The sequence below is a fragment of the Mustela nivalis genome (assembly GCF_964662115.1).
Source record: "Mustela nivalis genome assembly, chromosome: 16".
NCBI classification, from domain to species: domain Eukaryota; kingdom Metazoa; phylum Chordata; class Mammalia; order Carnivora; family Mustelidae; genus Mustela; species Mustela nivalis.
In genome coordinates this window covers 32653565-32674695 of record NC_139035.1, presented here as the reverse complement: position 1 = coordinate 32674695, position 21131 = coordinate 32653565, and the positions used below count along the sequence as shown (strand labels likewise).

The window sequence follows — 21131 nt, the reverse complement described above, 5'->3', positions numbered from 1 at the left end:
GATCTTAGGGTTCTCGAGGCCTGCATCAGGCTCTCTCTCAGTGGGGAGCCTGATTCCCCCCTCCCCCGCCCTTTGCCTGTCTCTATGCCTACTTGTGATTTTTCTCTGTTAAATAAATAAATAAAATCTTCTTAAAAAATTTAATGCAATCCCTAACAGAATTCCATCAGCAGTTTTCACAGAGCTGCTCGAAACAGTCCTAAAACTTCTATGGAACACAAAGACATTTTGTGTTTCTTTTTTTTCTTTTTTTTATTAACATTTTTTAACTTATTTATTTGACAGAGAGAGAGAGGGATGACAAGTAGGCAGAGAGACAGAGGGGAAAGCAGGCTCCCTGCTTCCGAGCAGAGAGCCTGATGCAGGACTTGATTCCAGGACCCTGAGATCATGACCTGATCTGAAGGCAGAGGCTTAACCCTCTGAGCCACTCAGGCGTCCCAGACATTTTGTGTTTCTATGGAACACAAAATTTCTATGGACACAAAGAGGCGGGACCACAGCAGCAGCCCTTCCTCCCCACGCTGCTGGAAGTGCAGGGGTGTCCACACCCGCTAGGGGCATCAGAGGGCCGGCCCGGAAGTGCCTTAAGTATCCAGGCCAGCCGGCCACATGGGATGGGCGCAGCCGGAAGTGCGGGCAGGACGCCGGAAGTGCCGGAAATACGCCAGCAACGTCCGCAGGCGCTCACAGGGAGCGTGGCAAGCTGCGGAGCAGGATGTCCCTGAGGCGCCCGGCCGGCCTGCGCCCAGCCGCCTGCTCCCCCAGGCCGGCTGCCAAGGCGCTGAGAGAGCTCGGCTAAGGACACCCCACGCCTTCCAGCTCAGCCCGTTGAATCACCCCGTGACTCTTTTTCGAGCCCCGCGTTGGTGGGTGTCACGGGCGGCTGCGCACTTCGCCTCCATTGGCGTGGCTGAGGCGGCAGAGCTGGGCTTAGGTCCTGCGGCCTGCGGGATGGACTTGCTCCAGAGTCTGCAGAGCCCACGCCCCCGAGGCCGCGAGAGACGGGAAATGCGTGCGCCCGGTATGCTGACGGCTCTGCGCGGTGCTCCCTGATTCTGAGGAACTGCCGTCCAAGGTGGGTGTGCGCCGGACCTTCCACTGCTCTCACTGGTGTCCAGCTGCATCTCCAGCCCCCATTCAGCCCGGTATCCCGTGGGGTGCGACAGCTGCGTGGGCAACAGGGGCCAAGGACGCCCCCTCTCCACCACTGGGGGAGCTGAGGGAGGGCAGCCCCCGGGGGCTGGGGCTCGGGGTGGGCTGCGTCCAAGCTGGTCCTCTCTCTTTGGGACGCTTCGGGGATTCTCGGGGACTCTGCTGGCAGCACCCTGGCATGGGTGGGTGGTCCTTCCTTCCCAGGTGCCCCTCAGCCCTGGGTTCTTGCTGCGTACTCTGCAGACTCTGATGGGATCCACCGCCACCCATCCCAGAGCTGGCCTCTGTCCAGCAGACGTTCCTGCTTACCCTTTGGTGGTCCCGGGAGGCTTGTGTGCTGTCAGTGGGGTGCACGTGCTGCAGCCGACGTGGTCAAGGCTCGCTCAGTCCATGTCAGTCTGGAAGGCTGCCTTGGGCTTATGACCAGGGAGGTTTCCTCTCTTTCCCTGGGGGAAGGAGAGGGAAGGCACCACAGAACTCCGGACAGCCCCAATGAGTCTGCAGCAGGGGAGGGGTTCCTCCACATGCCCCCTCTGTCTCCCTTTATCCCAGGCACCACCTCAGCTGCTGGAGGCACTGGGCCAGTGGGACACGGGGGGCAGGGGGTTGTGTTTGGATCCAGGAGTCACCAAGGGCTTTGTCCGTGTCCAGTGCCAGTCTGTGGTTGCTGCGCCTAGCATCTTCACTTACCATGCCAGGATCCCACTGACTCTTGACCCAACTGCACTCTGTGTGTTCTAGAAACATTGTAACGGTTTCTCCTGAGCAGTGTTGTGCACTGGGACCAAGGGCAGCCCTGGCATTGGGCCTCTGCAGGGAATGTTAGGTTCCTTTTCCAGGGTGGTCTCCAGGCGGGCTGGCTCTCCTGAGCTCTGGAAGCACAGAGGGACGGAGTCTGTTCTGGCCTCGTGGCTGGTCGGCGGGTCAATAGGCTCCTTAGTGGTTTGGCAGCCAAGATCTGAGACCATGGGATTAAGAGATACTGTTGAATCGAGAATTTTTACTTCTGACTCTTCCTTCCCTTTGGCTTTGGATGCCTGTGTCACTGGCAAGAAGGACACTGGTTTAGTCTTCAACCCTGTCCTGCCCTCGGCCAATGCAGCCCTGAAGGGCCCGAGATTTTCCTCACTGTAGCCCGCCGGATTCAAGCAGGGCTTTGAGCTGCTGTGGGCGAGGAACTGAGGTGGTCTTGCCAGCCTCTGCCTGCCTCCCGTTGCATGGTTCCTCCTAACCAAAGGAACTTAGTAAGTGCTTACTGTGTGTAAGTCCTGCTTTAGGAGCTCAGACGAGACATGGGGGAGAGGACCTGGCGTCAGGTGTGGGCAGTCCACAGACCTGTGGCTTAAACGACAGCACTTCATGTTCTTGCAGTTCTGGAGGCTGGACATCAGAGGTCAGGGGCCAGCGAGGTCCATGCAGATGGCCGCCTTCTTGCTGGGGCCCCAAGTGGCCATTCCTGCCGTGTGTGGTGGGTAGAGGGAGTGGGGAGAGGGAGCTCCCCGGAGTCCCTTCTCACGAGGACACCAGCCATAGTGGCTCAGGGCTCCACCCTCATGACCTCTGTTAATCTGAGTCCCCTCCTCCAGTCGCTCAGGGGGATTTGGGTTTCAACATATGAGTCTGGGGGTAAGGGGGGACAGAAGTCAGCCCTTGGCAGGTACCTGAGACAGACCAGTGTGAATTTTGATGAAGGGGTACTGTGAGGCCTCAGAGCTCAGGGGAGAGCAGAGAAGGCTTCCAGGAGGAGGTGATCCAGAGCGGAGCTCTGAAGGAAGAGTGGCATGTGTGCAAATGTGCGTGTGTGTGTGTGTGAGAGAGAAGGGGGGTGTTAACAATCTGCTGTTTTCCAATTCGTGTGTTTTCTTAAGTCATTCCCTGAACGTTCCCCGTGGTTTGCTCTACACAGAACTTGGAGACACTGATGTGGGGCCCGGGGATGATCCGGAAGCTCACATGTGCAGTTTCCCAAATTACAGGCTGTAATGTTTGCTCTAACCTCATCAGCCAACTGCTAGACACTCCCAGTATTTGATTACAGCTGCTGGCCCCTAAAACAATCAATTGCAAGTGGGTCCCCGGGCCACCAAGTAGGCCACGTCTGGCTTAGGTCAGGTAAACATTGAATTACTGCTGGAGTGGGCCTGCGGAGTAGTGATGGGTTAATACCTACAGTAGTATGAAGTTGGCTCGGATTGCATTTTAAGTCGCTTTGCATCTATCTCTCCCGGGGCGGTTTCTCCTCTCCCAGTCGGACCTTTACTTTGTTCCTCCCCTCCTCCTTCCAACATTCCCAGTTGAAGCGCACAGGGCTTCTGACCTACCTGTGGGTCCGGGTGTGGTGGCTGGGCCTGAGCTCTTCAGGGGCCTCCTCCAGGCCGATGGGGTGGGCGGTGGCCAGGCCAGCTGAGGTCGGGCTCCCCACAGTCACCCGTCTACTCACTGCCTCCTGGGAGCCCTCTGTCTCCACCCACATTCTAGCTTCCAGATGTGGGTGGCCCCACTCCGGCGCAGGGGTGTGTGCAGACTGGTGTGAGGAGCCTCACATGCATTCGTTACCCGAAAAGAGTCCAGAACATCCCAGGCTCAGGGCCAACTGCTCAGGGCCCTTGCTCAGGCAAGGGAGGACACGGTGGCCAGGGGCTTGGGAAACTGTTTCTCATACTTAGGGTTTCCTTGTTTTTGAAGTTTTGGACTTAAATGCCTGGGCTTGGGACCAGAATGTGCTGGGGACCTTTGGGTGGAGGGGCCGGGCTCACCGGGATGGGCAGGTGCCTTTGGAGTCGCCCCGCGGTTAAACCTCTCGCTCCCCTGGCTGTGGCACAAGCCGCAATTTAGAAAGACTGCTGTCCAGCCGTTTCACTCTAAATAGTAAAACAATAAGTAAGCCTCGAAGAGGCAGCGATCATTTGCTGAGCAAGAATATTCTGAGTCGTTCTGATGTGCGAGGCTCTGGGCCAGCCAGGGTGGGAGTCAGAGATGAACAACAGGCAGGACCCAAGGCCTGCGTTGTCTGGAAAGTCACATGTGGGAAATAGTCATCTTTATTTCTCCCCCCGTGAAAATGGGCGTAGAGTGAGAAATACTCCAATAAATGGCAAACATGATGCTTCTGTCTTAGTTATCTCTGTAATTCAGCACGTCGTTAGGACACATTGAAGTATTATGGGCTTTCTAAGTGTGATTATCTGCTATTGTTATAAACGGATAGCTTCGTGGCATAGGAGAAACCGTGTTTTTGTTTTTGTTTCCCATGATGGCTATTAGCAACATAGTAAATGTCTTGGTCGTTCAAACCCGTGGCCTACCCAGCGTGGGCCCTGGACACGCACCCATGCTGCAGGGACCTCGGAGGGCGGATTAATCATCGCTCAGCAGGTGGACTGGGGGTCTCCCAGCAGGCTGGCAGTGGAGCCAGGATGGTGACCCTGATTTCCTCTCCCTGAGGTCTTCCCTGTGATGTCACTTGCCTTCCTGCAGATAGGTGGGGGCTGTAACGGTGGCCACCTCCCAGGGGTTCTCTGGCTTAGACGAGGTCACATGTGGAAAAGCACTTACAGCGGTGTCTGGGCCAGCATGCGAGCTCCGCGGCTGCGAGCCATCCGTACCTCCTGTGCATCTCATTCTCCACAAATCCTCTTCAGCCTGCCTTGGGCAGGTGCTTTCCCTCACATCTTGGGTTTTAGACTTTGTGCATTCACGAGCAACTCTGTCTTCTCTTAAATTTCCCTTGGACACATTCATGGTTGGGGGGTACTCGGATAAGCTGGTACTTTCTTGCATACTTTACTATGCAGCTGTTCTTGACCCCGTGGAGGATCTGTCTGCCCCATGTGTCCTCATCTGTCCCTGTGCTAGGTCTGTCCCCTGGGGCCTGAGGTTCCAGCCCCCGGAGGAAGGGTTGTGGGGCATTGGCAGTCAGCTGTCCACAGCTGGCATGGCAGGTCCCTTTCTGAGGGTGTGGGGAATGTGGTTGGTGGCGCTACCAGGGTTTCCCAACACACGGGGTGATGGGTCCCGAGGCCTGAGTGAAGAAATGACAGCTCCCAGTGAACACGGTTCCCGAGCCAGACCTGTTCACGCTGAGACCAGGGAGCAGGTGTCGTGGGGAACCCGTCATGTTGGGAAAGTCAAGGTCCCGAGCACAGTCCATGGGGTTTCACTCTCCTGACCATGGATAAGTCATTAAAGCCAATACCAAGGCTGAACTGTGATGAAGCAATTGCTGATTTCTGGGAGAAAATGAATGAACTCTGCACACACTACACCAGCAGAGCCGTGGTCTTGCCATGCCTCTGACCTTGCACATAAGAACCGAGAGTTTGAAACCTGTCCTCACCCTGTACTTTTAGGAGAATACCTTAGCACAAGTGTCCAGCTCTGCCTTGGGATACCCCTCTGCGAAGAGTTATCACAGTATTGGGAAGAGCATTCCCATGAGAATCACCAAGGACTCACTGTGCACCAGGCACCGTCACCGGCTTTCCCTGGGACCTCGAGCTGGGATTCCATCCCCCGGGGGTTGGGACGCAGTTTGACGGGAGGTCATTCTGTCTCCTGCCGCAGTGATGGGGAAGTTCTGTATTGAGTGCAGGCAGCACCGTGGGGTCCAGGAGTAGAAACACGGGTGGAGGGCAGGGGACAAAGGCAGCGCTGTCCCTGGGCAAAGTGTGAGGCTTGGTGCTGCTTGGGGGGGCCTCACTCTGGCCTGAACTGCGAGTGTGTTTTGGAGACATGTAGGTAAGAGACACGAAGCATTGCCAGGATGGTGAGCATGACGATGGTGACATGGTGGCCATAGGCCAGCGTGTAGTGGTTGGCTGCTTTATGCATGGTTTACGTGCTTTCCACATATTAATTCGTACTCAGGTACTGTGTTCATCTCCATTTTCAGACCTCAAACTGCAGTATTGGGATACAGGCGGGCTAGGGTGGTGGGGCTGGGGTCCCATCCTGGCCCGTGGCCCCACGGCCTCCCTGCTGGGGCACTCAGCCCCAGAGCCTTTGAGGGACTTGCCAGCCTGAGGGAGGTTAAGCCCAAAACCCCAGAGGAAGGAAATGACGAACCAGAAGCATAATACCCTGAACACCGTTTCCTTCCCAAGAACTCCTCGGGAAGCCCTCGGCGAGCCCTTGCGGGACCCTGGAAGGAGCAGCATGTTTGAGCCATGCTTTGTAGCATATCTGTCCTCAGGTGTTGGACGCTGTCTGAGACACAGCGGTTGCCGTGACTGGGATTGGCGTCCAGAGGGCAGACACTAGGGGTGCCGCTGACCCCGGCCCATGCACCGGGTGGAACCACGCGGAGGCGCACAGCCCAGCTCAGCCCTGGGCCCGAGGCTGGGAAGAGCTGCTCTGGAAAATGGTCTGGCTGTGTTGGACACCGGTGGCTGGGGCGGAGGGGACAGGAAGCCAAAAAGATGCCATGAAGCAAGGGAGGAGCGGTAGTCGGAGTTCTCGTGACGAGCGTCCGTATGTGGAATGGAAAGTCGGGGAGAAGAGTTCCTATTAGGAAGATGGTGAATTTGGTCCCAAGACATCTGTGTTCGACAGGTAGAACAGCCCAGCAGGTGTATGAGAATGAGGACAAAGGGACAGGTGGGGAGACACATTGGTGCTGTGAAGGCAGATTTCTAGTCCTCTTCTGGGAAGCAGTAATTGTGATCAGTGTTTGTGGCCCAGAGAGAAGACTAAAGACCGGGAATTCACCAATGGCTCCCTGGGCCGAGGTGGGACTCAGGGAGAGCCTGGAGCCCATCTCCAAATCCCAGCTGCACAGCTCATGACCTGTGAGCTCATTGCTCAGGGGACCCTGGCATTCTTGGGGGGCTTGACGGGAACCCCGCTCCCTGCCCAGGGTTCCCTGGATTTTTGGGGGGATTGATGGGAACCCCGCTCACTGCTCTGGGGGGCTGGGGAGGTTGGTCTTGGCTGGGGGCTAGCAGCCCCCCACTGGTGGATGCAGCCACAGCTCTGCTATTTTTAAGCGTCTGCCTCGCTCCGGTGGAGGCTGCCGGCGCCTGATGCTGAATCACGATCCAGCTTGCTAAGTGCGGCGGAGCCCATGGCCTGCCAAGTACCGGACAGGCATCTGGCTCTGCGTGGCGGGTTCCGGAGGTAGCCGGGGTTGGGGAGGGCGACACGACCCTGTGACGGGGGCCAGGCAGGCCCAGTGCGGCTGTGGTTCTTGTACGCACCCCTGGGTGTATAGACTGACAGCAGCATCTCTGCGAGTTACCGGATTGTGGCTGGCTGTGAGATGAGGACTGTGTGCATCAAACCCGGGTATCTTTGCCATCAGTGCTGCTTTCATTCCTTCTCCTAGAGCAGAAGGCACCGACGCGCGGCCATCAGAAGGCTGCCTTGCGCACGGGAGTCAGATGGAGGAGGTTGCGCGTCTTTGTCTGGGGTCCTTCTGCATTTCTGAGACAGGAAATTTAAGCAAGTCTCCTGCAGGGGAGTCTCTCCCAAGGTAGGCCTGCCTCACTTGTGCTCTCCCTCCCCGAGCACCTGTAGGTCACAGCCGGCCTTGTGTACCTCCTGTGGGGAGGTCTTCCTGCTAGAGCCCCTGGAGGGCTCACCTCCTGGGAGAGCAGGGCCATCGTTAGGCCTGCGCGTGAGTGAGGGTTTGAAGGAGTAAGCTTCCCAGTCCCGTGCTCACCTCCAGAAGGCCTTCTCTGCACCCGTGTGCCTTCTTGCCTCTTCCCCAATGCAAGGGTGATGCAGATCATGGAGCCAGCCAGCACCCTGGCTGGCTCCATACCATGAGGGGTGGCTTTCCCCCGTCGGCTGAAGTGGCCCCTTGGAGGCTCCCAGAAGTTTCTAGAGCCTGAGCTGTCCATTGCAGAGGCAGGGTGGAGTTCCTAGTACTGGGCTGTCATGGCAAGGGGAGCGATGGACAGCATAGGCTGCCTGGCTTCTTGTACCTTCTTCCTGTGGGATGCATGATATTGTGGTGCAGACAAGCATGTCACAGCCCCGGTTGAGACCATGGAGTCCTCCTTAGGGAGCATGATTAGTGCAGGAGGCTTGTGGGCCATCGCCCGGGGCAGGTGTGCCCTGGGCGAGGGTCATGGCGGCGGGCCTTAGGGGCTGTGAGGTTTGGCCCACACATTTCTTGGCCCATGGATGTGCCGCTCTCAGGCTTATGAAGCTCCTGGCGTTTCAGAACGGCAAGAGTCACGGGGTGTGAGGACAGGTTCCTCCACAGCGGTCCTCCTCGGCCAGCCCGGGACAGAACCGAGTCTCTTTCCTCACTCCCAGCTCCCTCTTTGACCCGCCGCAGTGTGCTTCCAGCCCCCATGGCTCCGAAATTCTCCTGGGAGGTGTTGCCGTGGGAGGATGTGGGAGTGCCAACCCACGGACACTGTGGAGTCATCTGTTCTCAGTGCCCTTGAGCTCTTTGTGGCCCTTGATGGCTCTTTCTAGAGACTCCCCTCCTGTGGGCACCAGGCATCACTCACCAGTTGTTCCTCCTTCTGGTCCGTCTGTCTGCCCGCACCAGCCAGTGCAGCCAGGTGTCAGTTTCCACCCAGACCTGGGGGTCCTCCTTCCCCATGGAGTTCTCCCTGCACCTGCTCATGGTCTGTGCCTATGGGACCTCGTCTCACCATCCCAAGTCTCCCTGGGCAGACCTCCGGAGTGTGTGACTTTGGGGTCAACAACCCTATGTAGACCCTCCTGAGATGACCCAAGGCATCTCTGTAGTGTGTGGATACCGAGCACCCTGTTCTCAGCTTGTGATGAGATGCAGCATCCCAGCATGGATCCCAGGGAGTCCCCCCTCCACAAAGGCACACGCTGTTCCTCCTGCCCGACCGAGGACAGATCTCATCCCCTCCTGTAGCACTTGACTGCCCTGCGGTCTTTTTGGATGTGAAGAATGTGCCAGAAGTGACACTGTGTTGTTCAGGGCTGACCCCTGAGGGTCCATCCCATGCTCCCACTTCCCTGCAATCCTGCCCCCATGCTGCTGGGGGGAGGGGCCACCTGCAAAGAGAGGCCCTCGGGGAGGACAGACAGCAGGCTCTGCCTGCTGGATGTCTGCCCAGCGTGTAGGAGAGCTCCCGACCCCTGCCGGCCAGCAGACGGCCGCTGTGCATGTGTCCCTGCACCGTCAATCCACACTCACGGGAGATGACCTGAGCCTTTGGTTCCTAGCCCCCAGATGCTGGAGCCGCATTGGGCGACTGGAACGGGGAGCCACAGCAGGTTTTACAGGGAAGGTGTGCTGCCTTTGACATGGGTTTGTGATAAGTCTATGTACCTGATCTGGCAGGTTGACTGTGTGTCCTGAGGTGAGAGGCAGGGGAAGGGGTGCTGTGAGGGGAGACTGAAGGGGTCGTTGGGGAGCCCCCCTCTGCTGGGGACACAGGCATCACCTAGATCCCGGTCTTCCACTCCCAGGCGGCAGTCTACTGGGGGGTGAGCCGTATTTCCCAACCTTGCCGCAGGCCTGCTGTCCCGCCTCTCTGCACACATTTCTGCGCCCGTTGCTGGTGTAGGGTTCAGGCAATGCCCTGCACCCCATCCTCCCGTGGTGGATGTCCAGGTCACCCAGACGGTGGAGATAGAGCCCTGTGGGCACAGGTGGAGGCCAGCACGCTGCCTGGGGACCCTGCAGCCACACCCTAGGGATCCCAGGAAACCCGGGCAGACATTTGCTGGCTGCAGCGGGCCCGCAGTCCCACTCACCTAGAGTGGGGCCCTTAACTCCGTCTTATGGAGGGAGGGGCATCAGACACTTGGGGACCAGCTATGGCACCATCCCGGAGGCACTGAGTTTTTCCACTCCTGGCTTGGCTTCTCTTTCTACCGTGAAAACGCAGTATCTCAGACGGGACTTCCCCTCCCTGAATGCTGGGCCCTGTGGTGGGAGAGTGGCCGTACTGTGGTTGCCTCGGGTGACAGTGATGGTACCACAGGCTCTGGAATGGGGCTTGCTTGTTAGTGCAGCAGAGGCGGGTCGGGCCCCCTGGCCAGAGGGCCAGGACGCAGGGCAGGATGCAGGCCCGGCCGAGACGGAGGGAGCTAGCTGTAAGGCAGAAGGAGGATGGAAGGTGGAATGAGGAGGGCTTGGTGGCCAAAAGTCTGCGGGGCTGGGAGGGAGCCGTCCGGGGAACCCCGGGAGCCCCTGCATTGGGTTGTGTCCCACCTCGTGGCCAGCCGGCCATCAGGCAGGGCTGAGTAAAGGAGTCCCAGAGAAGCCAGAGGAGTCTGCGTAGAGGGCAGCTGGTTGGGGGGGTCCTCGAGGCGGCCTGGCTTGGGTGATCCCCCAGCAGAGTGCGCTGGAGTCCCGAGGGCCCAGCTCTGAGCTGGTTCAGCGCCGTGTGCTTAGGAACTCACTCATTCATGGTTCCTTCAGCCAGCTACCATGTTGTGAGGACCTGCTCTCTGCTGGGCCCGTTTCTCTGCATGGGGCACAGAGGCATGGACAAGACAGATTGTAGCCAGCCCTCAGGAGTTGGAAGTCCAGTACACAGGTGACCCTGGCCTCCTGCCCACACCCTGCGTCCGCAGGGGAGGTGGTCTCTCCAATCCTCTCTGCCAGGACGTCTGATGGCACCTTCCTGGCACCACACGCCGCTTTACCTGGTGGCTACGTGCCACGTTTGGCCGGTGGCTTGAACCTCTGTCCCCATTCCCACAAGCTCCTCTCTGTGTCAGCCTTTCTCATCCGTCCTGTGTGGACATGGACCCTCATGTGAGGATGGAGGTGTTCTTAGAGGAAATCCTCCATGTGAGGGATGGGGAGGTCCTGGCCCTTGGAAGCTCTGCTTCTGACACTGGGGCCCCTGGTGTCCTAGCACAGGTGTGACCTTCACAGCCCCAGCAGGGACGGTTCTATCTGCTGCCCCACATCCAGTTCCAAAAATAACATCTGTTAGACTCTCACGGACTTCATCTCTAACTTCTGTCCCCACAGCTCCTTCACGCTCACATTGACAGCATCTCCGTTCCCCAGCGTGGTTGGAAAAATGAGTCAGAGTCTACCACGTCTCCTTCTCAGGGCTGGTAAGTGCTGCAAAGCATACATCCTGTTTTCCTTTTTGTTGTTGAAGAATGTGTGCCAAATTTCCACAAGAGAGGATTCTTGTTATTAGTGAGGAGCTTTTATTAGGAGGGCTTTTTCCTCACTAGCAGAGTGGGAACCAGTAAGAGTGTTTCTGGGGTTGGGCGAAGGCTGGTCAGACGGAGGTCAGGAGGTCTAGTGGACACTTGTCGTTGGAGGTTGTTGCTGGCCGATCAGCACGAGGGGTTTGCCTTCAACCCATCTCAGAGCCATGCTGAGGGGCACAGGCATCTTGGAGCCAAGAACACTGAGCCTCGGACCCGTGGCCAGCTTGGTCACCCTCGCTACACCCCGTCCTCTGCTTCGGGACGTCCAGGTGGGAGGGTGACATCTTCTGGCCTGTCGTAGATCCTTCCTCACACGCTTCCCGCCAGCCCTTCCCAGCCTCCGGCTAACAGCCCCAGCCAGGTGGCCCTTTCCTGAACCCCCCGAGGGCATCTTTCCTCCGGGAGGCCCCTTAGAGCAGCACTGGTGGATGTTTTTATGGGTCATGTTCTGAACGTCACACCCGAGTTAAATCTGTGCTGATTCAATTAGAACACGCAAGCTGAGGGACTTCTTCACGTTCCATGACTGGGTCCTAGGTGAGTGGCTTCTCTCTCTGGACACAGGTGTCCTCACTGCCGTGCTGCTAGCGAACGGCCGGGCCCTCCCTGCTCAGCCTATGTGCCAAGCGGTCTTGCGGCTGGATGGCAGAACTGGAAGCCCATGGCCCTGCACACACGGGAAACTGAGGGCCGGGCGGCGGGGGTGGCACACTGCTCAGAGCCACACAGATAGGCTTCTGTCTGGGGTGGGGGGTGGTCAGGCCAAGGCCCGAGGGGCTTTAGAAGCTGCACCTGAGGAGCTGGCCGGGGCTTGGGCCAGGTGGGGTCCCGGCCTCCAGAAGATGCCACGTCCTGCTGCCCCCAAGCTGGGAATGTGTGACATCCCCTTGCAGGAGGGGCTTCGCCGATGTGACTGGTTCAAGGTTCTCACTGGGGGTGGGGTGATCCTGGATTGTTGGGCCACACACCAGCTCCGTGTGAGGAGCTTCCTACGTGGGGGCAGGTGGGTCTGCCTCAGATGAGGTGAGACAAGGGAAGCAGAGGCATGTGTGTGCACACGTGTATATGTTGCTGTGTGTGGGCTTGTGTGTGGAAGAGACAGACCGGGAGCGAGGGAAGCAGGTAGAGGATTGCAGGCGCTGCTGGAGGTGGAGGAGGGCCCAAGGCGCAAGGGCACAGTTGTGTCTGGACTCCTTGGAGACAAGAGAACACACTTGTCTGGGGAGCACGGCCCCGAATTTAGACCTCGTGACTCCAGAGCTACAAGAGAGCGTGTGGTGACTTTTCCCGGTGGCCGCGGGAAACCCGTTAGAGGCATGAGAGCCTGCCTCTAGTTCAAGAGGGAGACGGGCTGTGAGCAGTGCGTCTCGGTGCTCACCGTGACCTCAGGGTGACGTGGATGGCAGTGGACTGGAAGCCACCATCCACTCTGAGTGTTCAGAAATAGCTTTCCACCGTGCGGTCCCAGTTTCCGTCTCCTGGAATGAAGAGCAGACATCAGACTTAAACTAATTCCTTCGCTGGCGGACCATCACGGGCTGGCCTCACGAGGTTCTCCGCCACGTGGACAGTTTCCATGAGACCGGGGGAATGGTTCTTGTGGGCTGCCCACTCCTGGACGCCCCCAGAGCCTTTGTGTGCTGGTCACCCACTGGCCTCCAGCGCTGGAGGCTCGCCCCAGCCCGTACATGTCCTACACTCCAGGGTGCCTGGTGGGGGTGGGGGTGCATCAGCTGTGCTCAGGGAGCGGTTGCCCCATGGTTTGACCAGGGGATGTGACTGGCCACCAAGGACCTACTTCCCTGAGAAAGGAGGGTCCTCCATTGGGCAAAGACTGTCAGTGATCTTTGCTCATCCAGGTGCTAAGGTCCTGCATCTCAGAGAGCAGCTTGGAAGGATCTAGGGCAGGTGGCGCACCCACCGCATGAGCTTCTACGGTGGCCTAATGGCACGTGTTTCTGCAGTTCAGGACTAGGGACTGTGCACCTGCTGCAGGCCATGCCTGGGGCTTGACAAAGCCACCGGCCTCAGGGAACTCCTTGTTTTGAGAAAAAGCTGATCTTTGCATGGTTTGGGCTGCAGGCCCAGCTCAGACGGGTGTGGAGGATCACAGGCAAGGGAGCGTCGCCATGGATGCGGGAAGGGAGCATCGCCATGGACGCGGGGGGTCTCTCAGAGGAGCTGTGTCTCCCACTCGTGCAGGAGAACCAAGGAGGGGCTAGACACTGTGACATTCCAGTGGCTTTGGGGCCATGAGCTGGGGTGCTCCTTTGGGTCTTTCTTGCTGTGTGGACTGAGAATCCCTGGGGATGAGAACTCTGTCTTTTGCTCTTTCTTGCCCCTTGGTCCTGAGGGGATGACCAGCAGGCCGGCAGGACCAGCACCAAGAACGTAGTCTTCCTCTCTGTCCTGCTTCCCCAGGGCTGGGCCCAGGTCCTCATGTCCAGGGCAGGATCTTGCCCTGGCCTGGGGCTCCCCGGTCGGTCCTGGGGATGGCGTGCATGGTGCTGGGGGAGAGGCCTGGCAGCATCTGATTCCTTCGTCCCTCCCTCCGTGCTCGAGGGCTGCATCCCGACCACAAGCCTGGGAAGCTGTTCAGATGGTTTGGATGTGGAGACCGAGGCTTCCTTGGAAGGAAGGGCCGCATCCTCGACCCAGTGAGGCCATGTTCTCTCTGACCTCTGCGCCATCTCGCCCGGACCTGAGCATGCTCCCAGGATCCAGGAGGTGTCCATGGCCCGGTCACTCTGTCTGTTCCTTGATGAGCTCCTGCTTTGAGGGCTGCAGAAGGTTCTGGCCAAGAAGAGGACATCCCCATCAGAAGGACAGCTGCCCCCGGTCTCCCACCTCCTGGGCCTTCCTGGTTGTCTGTCCTTTCTGCTGCCGGAGGAGCTCAGAGCCAGCAAGGCATCAGCTGCTGGGGCGCTGGCTCAGGTCCCAAGAAGGTGGTGTCTCTATGAAGTACGGGACTGTCCTGGCACCTGTCGCATGCAGGGCAAATTCTAGGTCCCTTGTCCAGGCGGTGAAGATGCCTTTCTTCCAGGGCTGGGCTCTTCTGGATATCCCTCTTCCCTGCATCCTGCGTGACGCATGGAGGGCTGGTCAGGCGCTCTGGTGCTGTGCAGTTTGGGACCAAACTCGCGTGCGCTGTTCTCGGCCAGAGCCAACCCCTTCTCCTCCATGTAGGGCCAGCCCGTCTCAGGACCGCGTTGCACAGCGCTTTGCTCGACCCAATGCAAACACGTCTTGTTCCAGTGGTTTGCCTTGCGGCCCATTCCTCACTGGTCAGAACCTTCTCTGAGGATGGCGAGCGTGTCACATCAGATTCTCGCATGCTCCGTCCTGGCACAGGAACGCTCACGGTATCCCTGGGAAGAATGGGTAGCACTCGGCGCCTGCTGGAGGGTTTGAGAGCACGTCTGTGAGGAGCTGCCCTGTCCCAGATAAGCTCAGGACCAGAAGGGGGGCCAGAGGTGCGGGGGATGGGGAGCCTCGGACATTGCTGGCGGTGGCCTGGTGAGGAGCTCCCGACTTAGCAGAGTCACAAGGACTTGTGAGTCCCTGCCTCTGGTCCACACCAGACCTTGAGAAAGCTTTTCTCAGTTGGTCAAGTCCCTGCTGATAGAGTCCACAGCGTGGAAAAGATCAAAGTCTGGTGGAGAAGGTGAGCACCAAGAGTGGTACACGTCATGACAGAGGGGAGTGCAGGCCCCTGGGCACAGGCCACGGAGCTGAGGACTGTCATTTGACATAGAGAGGGTGAGAATCTTCAGGGCGACTCCTGAGTAATCAGAGAGGGCTTCCTGGTGGAGGTGACCCTAGCACAGTCTCAAGGACTTCATCATCAGTGGCAGTCGTACAAAGGGAAGAGTGTGTCGTGCACAGTACTGACAGAGGCCGCTGGCATGAAGTCCCCGTCCCGTGTGGTGCAGCATGGTGTGTGGAGAACTCGCACATCGTGCTGCAGTTGGAGCCCGACATGCTTGCTGGAGGGCGGTTCGGAGGGGTTGCTGAAGCACCAGAGGAACATGTTGGGCAGGAGTCAGGGAACATTTAGGGACACATCCACCTACAGAAATCTCGAGGCCTGGTGAGAGCTGACGCCCCTCCCATGCTCCTCACTGAGCAAGCAGGTGGGACCCACCCGGGCCCTGGAGGACAGGCCTCATGTGAGGCTCCCTTCTGTCTTTGGGCCATCCTGAGATCCTGGGGCGCAGAAGGGCAGGTTGGAAAAGGCATGAAACAGGTCAGGCCAGGGAGGCTAGCCCTGTGATTCCTGGGTCCAGCCAGCAAGGTTGCCTTGGGATGTCTACCCTCCCGACTGCTAGAGAGCAGTGTTTGTGGTCCTGGTCCTTGGGCAGGGTCCTGCTTGGTGCCCCACGTCCACCTGCTGTTCCCTTGGGCTCCCAGTCTCATGGACACCAGCATGCACCTGCTCCATCCTCCAGCCAGGCAGCCAGAGCCGACTCAGGGTCTGCTCCACAGCAGGTGTCAGGCCAAGAGGGAGCGTGAGCTCCTGTGCTCCTGCATGGGGATCCGGGCATGGGCGTGTGGGTGGGTCATGAAGGAAATCGTTCTCGGACATGCCCAGTGCCACGCTGGGAGCCCTGTGCCCTCTTCATGCTGTCTTGGACGTCAGCATTCATCGGCAGTGTAACTGTCGCCCTAGGTGGAGCTCCTTTTTGCAGTACACAACCGGAACAACCACACAGGGTGTCCCTGATGAGGTGCTTGGCCTTGGCAAACTGTCTGACCTCTCGAAGCCTCTCTCTCTTTTGTAAGATGGGAGTAGTAAGAACACGCCCTCAGAGTGCTATCGTGACTCCTGTGGGCTCTGGAATAAGCCACTAGTAAGCAGGCGTGGTATCATCGTGGCCACCCTTGTCCTGTTCAGAAAGGTGGGCCAGGCTCGCATGGCCTGAAGTCACACAGCAGCAAAGGGCAGAGTCGCATGGGCTCAGACCTCCAGAGTCTGAGGGACTTCGTGCTTCTTCCCCTCAGTTTCTAGGCAGAGGACAGGTGAGGGGGAAAGGGCCACCCTGGAGCTCCGCGGGGAGGGGCTGGCACCGCCGTGGATTGGACCGCAGTCACAGGAAAGGAAAATGAAGTGACATTCCCCAAGCGTGGTCTCTCTTTTTCCAATTCAGCTTTGTCTGTAAACAGCCAGTATCGTCATCCCAGGCCGGGGGGACCCGGGTCTTTAGGAACCTCTATCACCACGACAGAAATCTCAGCCCTGGCAGAGACACTGCTCCAAATCACACTGCACACTCCCACCCCCATCCTGGGCGTGTGACTCTTATTTGAAGAGTTGATTGGGAGGCTTTGCAGCCCCGTGAAGAGATGTTTTGTCCCGCATCCCATTAAGGGTTTACTCAGCTGGCTGGAACAGCAGGAACAGCCACGGGGCAGCCAACCCCGTGACGGGCAGATGGCTCCCGTCACATCGCAGCTTCACGAAGCACCTGCAGTCACCGTGCAGCTGGTGCCACTGTCCAGGGCGATCCGGGTCCCTGTCTGTGTACCGCCTGCATGGCCTGCCCACCCCAGGGCCTTTGCTAACCATCTGCCGGCTCCAGTGCTCCACCCGGCACCCCTGCCTGCATCTCAAGCCCACTGCACTCAGGAGCACCAGTTTCTGAAGTCCTGGCCCCTCCACCTAGTAGGCTATTCTCCACCAGGGCAGCGGTGTCTCCCAACCTGGGCCAGAGTGAGCCAGGGTCGTTCCGCATGACAGGGAGCCAAGCCGGGGCGAATGCAGTGGAAGGACACCACTCAAATCTTACAGAGCCCAGGACAGCCTCTCAGCAGGGAGTGTCAGCAGTGTGGTGGCTGGGAAACACATGCTGTGTGGCGGGGTGGACACAGAGTGCATGAGGGGCAGACCCCGCAGACCAGAGTGAGTGAGCTGGGGAGACCCTGCCGACTAGAGCTTATGAGCTGGGGAGACCCCATAGACCAGAGTGTAGAGCTGGGGAGACCCCCCAGACAAGAGCACGAGAGCTGGGGAGACCCCACAGATGAGAGTGCGTTAGCAGGAGACCCCCACAGACCAGGGTTCGTGAGCAGGGGACCCCACAGTCCAGAGCGCCCAAGGCAGGGAGGTGCTGCAGACCAGGGTGCGTGAGGGGGAGACCCCACAGACCAGAGCGCATGAGCCACGGAAATTCCGCAGACCAGAGTGCAGAGTCGGGGAGACCTCGCGGACCAGAGCTTACGAGCCGGAGACCTTACAGACTCGATCATGTGAGCAGTGGACCCACTAGACCAGGGCTCATGAGCAGAGGACTCTGCAGATCAGTACGGGTAGCCAGGGTCCCTACAGACCAGAGACCGGGAGCCCAGGATACCCCGCACACCAGAGTGCATGAGCGGGAGACCTCACAGACAAGAGCACGAGACTGGGTGAACCTGCAGACCACAGTGCATGAGAAGGGGAATCCCTCAGACCAGAGCGTGTGAGCCCGGAGACCCCGGAGACCAGAGTGCTTGAGCTGGGGACCCCGCAGACGGACTGTTACAGCAGGTGCCTTCCACGCACATGCTGTGTCCCACGTGGGCCCTCCCTGCTGTCCATGGGTCCATTCTACACCCTTAAGTCCAGAGCAACCCAAGGGGCAAACGGTTGTTTTTACCAACTACCCCCCCCCCATTTCACGGGGAGGCTGGGACTCAGCCCCTCAGTACCCACGAGACTCTAACAAGCTGCCTGCTGCCCCTTAAGTGTCCGTGGGGCATCCGGAATCAGTGTCCGGGGGGGCCGTATGTCCATGCGCGAGGCGAGGCCACAGCAGCCACTCAGGCCAGGCTCTGAGGCAGGGTCTGTCTGGCCCTGCACAGCCGCTGTGGCCCCAGTGTCCGTGGTTATGGCTGCATCCCTCCATCTGTCTCTGTGTCCGTGTGTCCTGTCCTGTGTGTGTGTATCTGGAAAGGACGCTTGTGTCTGGGTTGGGGGATGATCCAGGACCGTCTCATGTTGAGATCCTTCGTTTATTTACATTAGGCAAGACCCGTTAAAGGTATCCGCCACAGGTTGCAGAGTCGCGAACGCAGACGTGCCTCTCTAGCAGCCACTGTTCAGCCCCTTCCGGACCGCGATGTCTGACGCAGTGAGCGCGGTCCTAAGAGTAAAAGCGCCACCACTCACGGGGAACGAGAAATCTTAGAGGAGGCACTTGTGCACGTGAAAGGGGCTGGATGACCCACGGGAAACACTGCGGGCTTGGCTGGCCGCGGCCCGTGGGAGTACCCTGCACTCCAGGCACGGGGGAGTATAGGCTGTCCGTGGCTGGGGGCTAAGTGTGCAAGGTTACAGGCCCGGCACGAGGTGTGCTGACCTTCCCACCCCTTCGGCAGGGCGCAGCCCTGGGACTGGCTCAGCGGGCGGGTAGAGTGCACCTGACGTTCAGTTAGGGCTGGGATGAGTCTGGCAAGAGCACGTTCACATACACTGCTGGTCACCACAGCACATGGCAGAGAGAGAGGAGGAGGAGGACCCGGCTGCCTGAGGCAGGTTCCTGAAGGCACATGCCCCGCAGAAGGGGCCTACAGGCTGAGGGACATAGAGGCTATGGGGAGCCATAGGTTCAGGGGGAGGGACCGCCTGGGAGGAGGCAGGGTGGGGGCAGGGAAGGGCTCAGAAAGGGGAGGAGGAGGAGCAGGTAGGAGGAAGTGGTACCTGGGGCGCTGGGAGCAGAAAGCATGGCAGGAGTGAGCGGAGCGCATGGCCGGGGCTGGGTACGCAGGTGGGGGCGCAAGGTCTGGTCAGCGGGCAGGTTGGTGGCTTTGCGGATAGTCTCCGGCTGTGCTCGCCATCGGGCGTGGCCCAGGGGAAGGACCTTCATGGATGGAACGTGATTTAGGGGGTGTCTGCTCCCTTGGGGAGTGGCAGGGTCCAGGAGACCCTGGGCTCTCCACTCTCCAGCAGGTGCAGGCATGAACACAGAGCAGAGGGAACTGGGCGGCCAGAGGGATGGTATGCGCAGCGCCCCAAGGGAACAGAAAAGAGGAGCCTGACTCGCAGGGGGCAGAGCTGGGCGTCGAACCCAGGGAGACCTGAACCCAAAGCGCCCATCTGCACCCCACACTGCGCCGCCTCCTGGTCATGGAAGGCTGCAGGTGGGAGAGTGGGTTGGTGGGGCCGGCCACCTATGCGGATGCACAGTTCTGCTGGAGGTGGGGTGTCGGTGCCCTGACGGGCCTGCCCCCTTCAGACCCACAGAAGCATAAATGAGCTCAGCTCGCTTTGACGCTGGTCTCGGCTCCCAAAGACCCGTCAGCTCAGGGGAAACTGAGGCAGCGTGACCCTTTGTCCTGCCGTCACAAGGCAGGCTTCCCCGGAGCATGCTCTGGCTGGTGGGGCAGGCAGCGGTCCCCACCTCCTTGGTCGAGCGCCAGAGACCCAGGGAGGCCAGGGCGAGGCTGACTTAGAGTCCTCAGATGCTCTGAGGGCCCCAGGCAGGGCGTGCCCTTCCCGTCACCCCCATCCTGTTTCTTCGCCCCAGGGAGTGTTTCCCAGCCCATTATCACATGAGTGCTTGGCTGGGTCACCCTTTGTCAGGGCAAACATCAGGCATGGGCTAATGGTCCCCTTAACCATGGCCAGTTGGGTCTTAATGTCTGTTCAATGACACCTGCTATGAAGGCTCCCATAACGGAGCTCTTAATGGCAGACGAGGGGCTGTTAGACCTCGGACACTTAGCCCACAGCCATGGACAGATCCCGGAGGGCAGCCTGCCCCTCCAGAGGGCCGAGGGGAGGGGCTTGGGGGAGACACCTAGAGCCCCCCTTGTTCTGCTGGGCCCCTGAGAGTGGGAGACACAGAAGTGGCTCTGGGGGGATGTGGCCAACACCAGAGCCCATCCCGGTTTCCTGTACAGACCACTGACCTGCGCTCAGAATGAACACCAAGCACTCTGTTTCCCGTGTGGGGTTGGGGATAAGAAATACCAGGGACGGGGAGCGGGAGACGGGTCCCTCCGTGCCGGGTCCCTCCCAGCAGCAAGCAGGTCCCTCCCTGCCCTCCTGCCCCAGCCTCAACCTCCACACTCGGGTGCGGGGCAGAGACGGCTTGCGAGGGTGCGTGGGGACGTCACCGGCCGGCACATCCGTTCTCAGACGCTCTCTTTGTCCTCACGCCTCCCCGCTTGTGGTACCGAGGCGCGTCCAGGCAGCTGGTGCCCGCTTGCTCCTGGGGCACCTGTCCCCCTCGGGAGGAGGGGTCTCTAGGTGTGGGGATCGTTGGTCACACACGAGTAACTGGAAGCCTTCCACGACGAACAGAATGTTCCCTGTGCTTGACAGGTGTGTGGTGGGACCAGAGGCCGAAGCGGTTAGCACAGCCGGCCTGCTGGGCTCTCTCAGACGGGAGCACACCCGGGAGTTTGCCAGTGGCCAGGGAGGTACGACGCTCCATGAGGACGGGACGGTGTGTGGAACAAGGGGTCACAGGAGGGCACCCACGTCCCATGGACGACAGGACAGGGAGCTCCCGAACGCCCTCTGAGGGGGCGCGCAAAACTGCGGCTGAACACCCAGCATCTTCCTCGAATACAATTAATTCTTTCCATCAGCAGGGAAGTTAAAACATTTTTATATTGAAGTTAACAAGAATATATCACAGTAAAAAAGCAAACATTGCATGGTTCTTTTTTTTTTCTTAGGATTGAATTTTTGAAAGTGAGGTATGTTTTGTGTCTCCCCAGGCCTTGCTGAAATGTCCGTGGCAGTGTCGGCACTCGGGCCCGAAGGACGGGAATGTCAAGGGGCTACTGATGGTGAGGGGTCCCTCCGGGAGGTTCTCATCTGGGAGTGAGCTGGGAGCAGACCCCCATTGGAAATAAGCGAGGCGGACGATTCG

The 21131-nt window shown here is 59.1% G+C and overlaps 2 long non-coding RNA genes across 2 annotated transcripts in view; both read left to right on the top strand.

Moving 5' to 3' along the window:
• LOC309850292 overlaps window positions 1–21131 on the top strand; it is a 190962-nt gene that overhangs the window by 165758 nt on the left and 4073 nt on the right. The gene's annotated exons all lie outside the window — the stretch shown is intronic.
• Window positions 687–20668, top strand: LOC309850291. The gene is made up of 3 exons (XR_014304171.1): window positions 687–1078; window positions 11078–11166; window positions 20576–20668. It is a non-coding gene; the product is annotated as an uncharacterized lncRNA (long non-coding RNA).